The sequence below is a fragment of the Hypomesus transpacificus genome, chromosome 1 (genome assembly GCF_021917145.1).
Source record: "Hypomesus transpacificus isolate Combined female chromosome 1, fHypTra1, whole genome shotgun sequence".
Taxonomy (NCBI): Eukaryota; Metazoa; Chordata; class Actinopteri; order Osmeriformes; family Osmeridae; genus Hypomesus; species Hypomesus transpacificus.
The window spans coordinates 1,708,850-1,717,201 of record NC_061060.1 but is presented as its reverse complement, the minus strand read 5'-3'; positions in this window follow the sequence as shown (position 1 = coordinate 1,717,201).

The following is an 8,352-nucleotide window of genomic DNA, read 5'->3' as shown; positions in this document are numbered from 1 at the left end:
CCAGGTGAGCCTGCCCTCAGGCTATACTTAACTGGCCTCGTCACTTGCAGGGGGATTGGAGGAGCCTGAGTAGCGTTCAGTAACAAGGAGGAGTAGATGGAGAGTGAGACTGACTTCACGGATGGAGGGACTAGCGGGCTCCTTCTGATCACACGACTGCCTTCTCTCAGCCTGCCTCCCTCCTCTCAGCCTGCCTCCCTCGGGATGCTGAGTCAGTCCGGTGTGAAGCTTTGCTGTGCTGGTCGTAGGAGATGCAGGGCTGTAAACTTGAGACTCCGGGCTCCCCAGGGTAAGAGTGTGTACCTTTACGCAGGTGTCCTCGGTTCGAATCCGGCTCAGGTCTTTCCCTGTCTTCCCCCCTCTCTGACTCTCCCTACATTCCTACAATACGGTCTATCTCCAACTGTCAATAACTGAAAAATGTACACACAAAAAAGAATCTCAACTGCATATATATATATATATATATATATATATATATAAAAGGATATTCAGAACCCTGACAGAATCCTTCCTGTTCACCTGACTGGTTTCTCAGGCACCTGTCAGGTCGGCAGGCATGGCTCTGTCAGGGTTCTTCAGGGCCTGCAGATGTCCTGTCTAACAGGTCCCTGGTGGCCAGTGGTTTTGACTCACAGACCACGGGTAGTAGGACATGGTCGGTGACACTCAGAGGGAATTCAGAATCTCTTTCCCGACACCAGGGGGTATGAACATACAGGTGTCCTGTATGTTCGATTAAGCAGCATGACTTAGAGACCCTTCTCTACTCCTGCATGTCCTGAAAATCGAGGTTCTGAAGCAGATACGACACAGACTGAGCTTCTTTCTCGAATTTCTAAATAGTTGTTTTGATGAATAGGCTCTCGGAGCACCGCCTGAGAATGAAAAGCGCCTTTAATTCTGTGAAGTGAAGAGAAAATTTATTCTGAAACGAGCCATCGCACAAGCAATGATCCATGAGCCTTCCGAGAAGTCTTCCACTCTGCAGTTTAGTTAGGTGGATTAAAGTGGAACTGGTTTTCTTTAAGTGTCCTTGAGTGTATCTGTGTGTGTTTGGAGGCATGTACGGGGGGATGATTGTCTAAGTTAGCTAGTGGAGTTTACAAATGTATTTGTGTGAATCTATAAGTACTGACTAACAGTCTTCAGTTTTTGGAAGAGCCTTGTTTAAGAGCTTTGCACATTCTTAATTCATGTCCTCTGGCCTGTAAGCCCAACCATCCGTTGAGATAGTGAAAACCTTTCTTTCACAGTTAGTGTATGTTTGTGTGAAATAGCAATTGGTCTGAGCTTGTTGTGCATACGGAGCTGTAAAACAGAGATGCCATGCCTGCTAGTGGTGTTGGGTGTTGATATTTCAGTTATTTGGCTGAATGACTGAAATATTGCTCAATTTTTAGATACACCACTTACACTGCAAAAACTGAATAAATCTAGTGTGATTATCTTGTTCTATTTTAATCTAGTTGGACGTGTTTCTAAGAAAAATGTGATGTGACTTAATTTAAGTAAACAACATATTATTTTTGGAAATCTCGTCAAGTGACATTTTCTTACTGCCCTGCCAGTGAAATTGTCTTGTTTTGAAGCATAAGCTCACAACTGAAATTTGGTAGAGGAATTTTGCAGTTTAACAGGATTGCCAGTGTAGGTCTTCTGTGAAGATGACTTTCACCAACTCATGATTGAGGTTAATGACACAAGTTTAGATGATGTCGTAGATGATTTCTGGTCTCTACATTGAAGGAGTCATGGCTGGATCAAAATACCAGCAGTTTTATTGGTGTCATACAGGTTATACACTGTCACTGGGCGTTGTAGCTCTGAGAAACCCAAAGCTCTCATGTCTCAAGCCTGCAGACTGTAGACTCATTAACAGTCCGCCCCTTTTCTGTTGCAAGATAAACAATTGTCACCTGTCTGATTTCCTCTCTGGTTCCTGTCAATATTTAATGCCAAGTGGGCCTGTCTGACATTTAATTCAGGGGTTACAGTGTTCTAATGTCCTCATTTATTTATGGGATAAGCTCATGAGTCTCTTCTTACGTGCCGATCAGCCTATCGGCCTGGCACAAAGATGTGGTGGGAGCACGTGTCTCCCAACTGCTTAATATAGCTGTGTGCTCTTCTCTTACTTCTCTCAAGGATCATGTTCAGATCAGCCTGATTCACATTTTAGGACAGTCATTAGACATATTCAGTAATAGTAATACAACCTTTCTCCAGTTTTCCCGCTTCCACAATGACTAATAGGTCAATGTACGTAAAAAATGAGAAAAGGAATGAAAAAGGTTCACTTCATGAATCTCTTTTTTATTACATGTATTTATGTAAATATATGCAGAATATGTAAAGTTGTGCAAAAGTTGACTGTAGTTTGAATGCACTGTAAACAAACCTCTACTCCTGTAAAACCTTATGTCCTCTTCTGAACGCGAGCAGCATTCAGCAAACAAAACAACTCTGTTTACCTAGGTCATTTCGATTCCATTCTGTTTTTACATCTGTAATTACATTGTTTACGTAGTCCTTAAATGACCCATCACCCCCTTCATCAGCCACAGGTTCAAAACACTCCCCAACATGTTTTACGCAGCGTCTCTGTGTCTTATGTCTCCGTGGGTGGTCCTGTATCACACACCTGTGTGTTTACCTGTCCACCTGGTGGGAGGGGTCTGACCGGGGGGGGGGGGGGGGGTGAACCCAGGACACGACTGACCTCCCGCCACAGACCGGCGAGCCCAACGCCTTCATCCGTCTGCAATCCGCCGTGCGAGACTGAAGTGAATCAAAACGCAAAAGTGTGTGTCAGATGGCTGAGAGGTTAGGGCAAAGGGTTATTAATCAGAGGGTTTCTGGTTCGATTCCCGGCCATGCCGGGAATGACGTTGTGTCCTTGGGCAAGACACTTCACCCTACTTTCATCGGAGGAGAATGTCCCTGTACTTACTGTAAGTCGCTCTGGATAACAGCGTCCCCTAAATTACTAAATGTAAATGTTACCCCCAATTAGCTCGCCAATTGAATTATTAGCGTGCGTTAGCGATGTATTTGTCAGTGTGAGCTCGAGGCGTCACCTCTGTTGGGCGGCAGGTGGCTGGCAGCAGCTGGGTCTCCGCGCCGTTCCTGTCGCCCCGCCCGCCTCGCCGCAGCCCACCTGTCCGTTCGTGTGTCCCCCACTTGACCGCACGCCCGGCCCACGCGAGACACGTCTGTGTCAGGAAGTCACACTCGGACAGATCCGTAGACTGTGAAAGTGGATGTGCTGGCCATGGACATTTGGCACGAGGTAGAGTGTTGTGTGTTTGTGTGAAGTCTCTCGACAGAAATGCCAGAATCTCCCTCATATATTAGCATGTGAGCGGGCGGTGTAGACAGAGAGTCACAGCCTCGCCAGCGCTTGTGTCCTCTGCTCCGGGTCCGTTCTGTTGACAAGGCGAGGTCAAAGGATTCCAGCATCTGTTGCTCTCAACAAGCATATTCTCTCAGCTGAACATTTAACAAGTCAAGGGCAGAGTCCATGGCAACGTCCCCAAGTCCTCTCAAGTCACCAACTACAAGACTGGCATAGTGTTCTCTCCTCCACACCCTATGTGGTGCCACACGTATAGAAAAGAAAAGCAAGAACAAAACCATTCTACCATATCAAGCTCGATAGTCTAAACAGACAGATTAATCTTCATTGTTTTCAGCGGTGAAAGAGAAAAATACCCCAAGGCCACATTCCTGAATAATGTGTTTCAGTTGCTTAAAAATCGGCCTGAAAACAAGAGCTTTGACCAAATCATTGTGTAATTAAATTGCAAGTCGAATAATGGTCCACCCAAGGGCAACCAAGTGACAGCTTCTAGTAATCCATTCAATCTGTATTACTTTATAATCTTAAAAGCAAGTACGTACTATATAACCACTGAAAATGCAAATGTACTATGTCTTTATATTGAGGGCTTCACTTAGATGGTTGAATCTGAAAGCTCATCATAATGTCACATCAGAAAATGATTGTTAATATCGTTTTTTTTATTTTTATTTCCCCTACAGTGGAAAACCTCTGGCCTTTTGTTGTGAAATTAAAGAGGTCTGTGGAGGCCATCGTTCTCTGTCCAAGTCTTTTGAGCCGCCTCTCCTCCTCATCAAGAACACAATTCCATTCGATCACAAACCTTTTGGCGCCCCACACCACTATATATTCATCCTCTCAGAGAGAGAGAGAGAGAGAGAGAGAGAGTCGGGGGGGTCAAACCCCAGCCAGTGGTGCGGCAGAACTTTATATTCCACCCATCGATTATGGGATGGCTGTTGTCTAATGAAGGAAGGTCAAGCCTTCATCTGTCACTGCGGCTCCTCATCTGTTCGTCTCCTTCTCCGCTGCATTGTCTGGCTTCGCTCGTCGCTTTGTGAGACAGACACAGAGACCGGGGCATGTCAATGTTATCAGCATGCGACAGACGGTGGCTTTGAGGGAAACGGTGACTTTGAGCGGCGCTCCCGTCGCTGGCTAATTACCCCGTACAGGCCGTCTCTTTAGATTTTGCAAACCGACCGTGTGACCGCGTGCTGAGCGGCAGCCATCTTGGTGTCTGGATGGTTTTTGCAGGAGGGGGGAAGATGTGTTGTTCCCTCATCATTTGAGGATTTGAGGTGTGAAGGATACGTTGACTAACCGCCCCCTAACTTTTTTTTTGAAAGTCCCCTCAAACAACATTTGTGGGTAACCGTGACGAGCTAATGAGTTGGGGATGAAATGAATATCTAATACTGTCCACAACCCTCCTGAGTATCTGCTAATGTAAAGCTATTACGCCTTTAGGATGGAATTGTTTCTATGCCGCTACATTAAAAGGGCCGGCAACCCATCTGGGACTTTGTTATTTGGAGGATGATGGAAGCTACACATAATCTCCACTTTAAATTCAACCCCTAAACAGTGATCGTTGAATCTGTTAAACCAAATGAAGTACACTGCATTTACCTGCAAGTTCCTGGACTCAGCGCGGCTCAGGACACACACACTGGCCCACACACACCAAACACACACATAGGTGCGCACACACACACACGGACACACACAAGCAGAGAGCCATTATAATAAATGTGGTGTGAAGTTCATCCCAGTCCTCAGTCACCTTCTCTGCTCCCAGAAACAGCACTTCTGAAGGACTGAGAGTGGGAAAACAGTAGCTTGTTACTGAAGGAATTAAACCAGTCAAATGATATTGTCTTCTGTCTCTTCTAGAACAGGAGAATCGGAACACAGTCTTGATTAGATTCTTTAACTGTACAACAGTGCAGGTGGTCCCTGCAACTCAAATCGTGGTGTACCCATTGGCAACCAAATGACCACAAGTACGTACTGTTCTGTACCACTGAACGTTCTAGAATCATCTAGAATGTTCCATCTGTCTAAGACCATCAACACCAAATACCAAATATGGCTCTGATCAAAAACACACCTGTGTCTTAGCTGGTTTTATGTTTGAAACCCATGGATTAAGCTGTAAGGAAATCGCTTTTTGTCCCAGCCACCTCTCTCCAAGAACATGGCAGTGCAGTTTTCTTTCCAGAACCAACAATATGTTTATCTGATCACCACAAGTCACAACATGTCGGTCTTGGTGTATGAGTGCCAGAATATGTTGATCTGTTGATAATGGGCTGCACACACACACACACACACACACAGGCGCACACAAATATTCTCTTCAGTGAACCCAACTGGGACTTTGTGATAAAATCCATCTCTGTGCTGTGATTTCCAAACGCTATCTGGTCCTCCGAGAGCTCAATAGAAGGAGTGTTGAGAGGGAATCTGGGGCTACATGTGTTATTGCTTGTGATGGCCACAAACAGTGCAGAAGGCTGCAAAACGCTGCTCTCCGCTGTTATGTGGGGCTTTTGTTTCAAACTAGGCAATTGCCTCCCACTCTTTTCCCATCCAGCCTCTGTTCTGTGCCTGGATGTGTGAGAGAGATCTCTCTGTGAGCTTGTTCTTGTCTCAGATGCTGTCGGAAGACGGCAAAGCTGAGAGTGTTGCAGTTTCGCTCTCGCACATCCAGGCTAGCTTGACTGAATTGTATTTTTAAATCGTATGTTTTATTAAACGTATTTACAATTTATGCTACAGATATCAACCGTTATATGACAGGTATTTTTTAACTTCATTGCAGCTTTTCTTTAACATGCAGCATAGATATTGTATTTTGCAATCCTCTGAAGGGTTTCTTAATGGGGGTGTATGGTACATTTTCACAAGACCATCTGTAACACAGGTAGCGACCCTTTACCAACTGTACCACTGGCTATAGCCCTCCATAAAGAACAAACATAAATGTGTGAAATCATTGATTTCGGAGGATTTATTATTATTACTAATGGAGGCAGAGATTTCCACCTAGATATATCTAGCGTATAGGTTCACAACCTTATAAATCCTGTACGGCTTCTAATAAACGAGAGCAATATCATACATTAACAGTCATGTACTGCCGCCGGTCTATCAGGGATACACCTTCCTGTCCGCCCCACTGGGACACACATCCACAACCCAAACAGACCGACCACACTGTACTGTAGCTCCTGCCTGAGACACAAGGACACAAACTCATCATTTTCACTAAAAGCATACCTGGCTATACTGGCTCAAAATTATGATTATACAGAGCAAGGTGATTACACAGATTTGCAGGGACTGTCAAAGAGCTTCTCAGGTCCTAATTACCCCGACTGGAGTGGAAGTCGTTTAAGTGTTTGTCTGTGGGAAGGAACAGCTTGTGAGAAAGTAACGACTATAGAGGCGAGAGTGATGGCACTTATAGTTAGTGTTAACTTTCCTGGAGCTGTGTGGGGGGCAGGGGGGAGGGGGGCTCCACAGGGGGCTGTGTGGGGGGCAGGGGGAAGGGGGGCTCCACAGGGGGCTGTCAAGGCTCCGCCTCCCCCCTCTTCTTCTCCAAGCACCCAGATGTTGTTTTGGTAGGACCCTGTGCTGGCTAGAGAGATGCCTGATTCCTGCACTTGGCTGAGATAAAAAATAAATAAAAAACAGCAAGCGGGAAAGATTGATGGTCTGTGGAACGGAGGTCTGTTGACGTCAACTAAATTCAAAAATGCAAGAGTCCAAGTTCTCCAGCCCTTTTTGAATACTTAGAGGGATGGCAACACTTAAGCATGATTTAGCTGAAGGATGAGCTATGAAACTGATATCCATTGGTAATGTAGATAAATTATTGACTGAATCTGGAAATGGAGTTTCAAGTGTATGAAATGAGTGCATGGGATGCCACTGCAATGCAGCCGCTTCATACGTACAGTCAGTTTCACCACACTCAAAATCACTTTCAGAATATTCATTATGCAAAGCCTTTGAAGGGTGAAACAGCATTTTATTGAAGATAAGAAACACTGTCCGTCATTTTATATCCAGACGAAGACGAAGTCTGTAATATTCTCCTTTCTGTAGAGTTGGTAGAGAAACCTTCTTGTAATTAGCCAAACACAGTCATTCTGCATCAATGTCCTTCATTCACTTGGATTCTGACAGAGTACAGATTGTTATTTATACAGTATCTGAGTCCAGCATGAGTCAAGTATTTGAATGCAAACCAGGAAGGGTTTCGCTCAGTGTTGAAGTCTGCAGCGGCATTCTATTATCTACAACACAACTGCTGAAGGAGTCCAGCCTGCTAGGGAGTCAGATGGCTGAGCGGTGAGGGAGTCGGGCTAGTATTCAGAAGGTTGCTGGATCGATTCCCCGCTGCGCCACATGATGTTGTGTCCTTGGGCAAGGCACTTCACCCTACTTGCCTCGGGGGAATGTCCCTGTACTTACTGTAAGTCGCTCTGGATAAGAGCATCTGCCAAATGACTAAATGTAAATGTAATGTAGATACAAGAGGGTTTATAGTGACCTCCCAAATCACATTAGTCTGGTCTTCATGGCTCTGGGAGGAGCGGCTGATTGAGACACACGAGTGCTGAGCAGATGTTCGACAGGTTCATACGAGGGCCATCGTCTCTGTCGTAAAGTCACCAATCAGAGATCACTTCAGATGGGTGAGAGGGAGGGCCATTGGCTTCTGGAGGAGAGACAAGCCTAGCGGCCTATCAGGAGGGCGGGACGTTGTTGTTGTGCTACATGACGTTTGGAAGGAGATGTGAGAAACAACCCCAACAGAACATTATAGGTGTGGGTGAGTAATGTTATGGTACGATACAAATCCACAGCCTACAAAAGTGTGTTTTATTAGATCCATCACCGTTATATTTTTCTAAATTGTTAATAACATCAATGTCTCTTTTTTCCTGTATTTTCTGTCTTTGTAGGATCCTGCTTCAAGAAGCACACGGAAGATG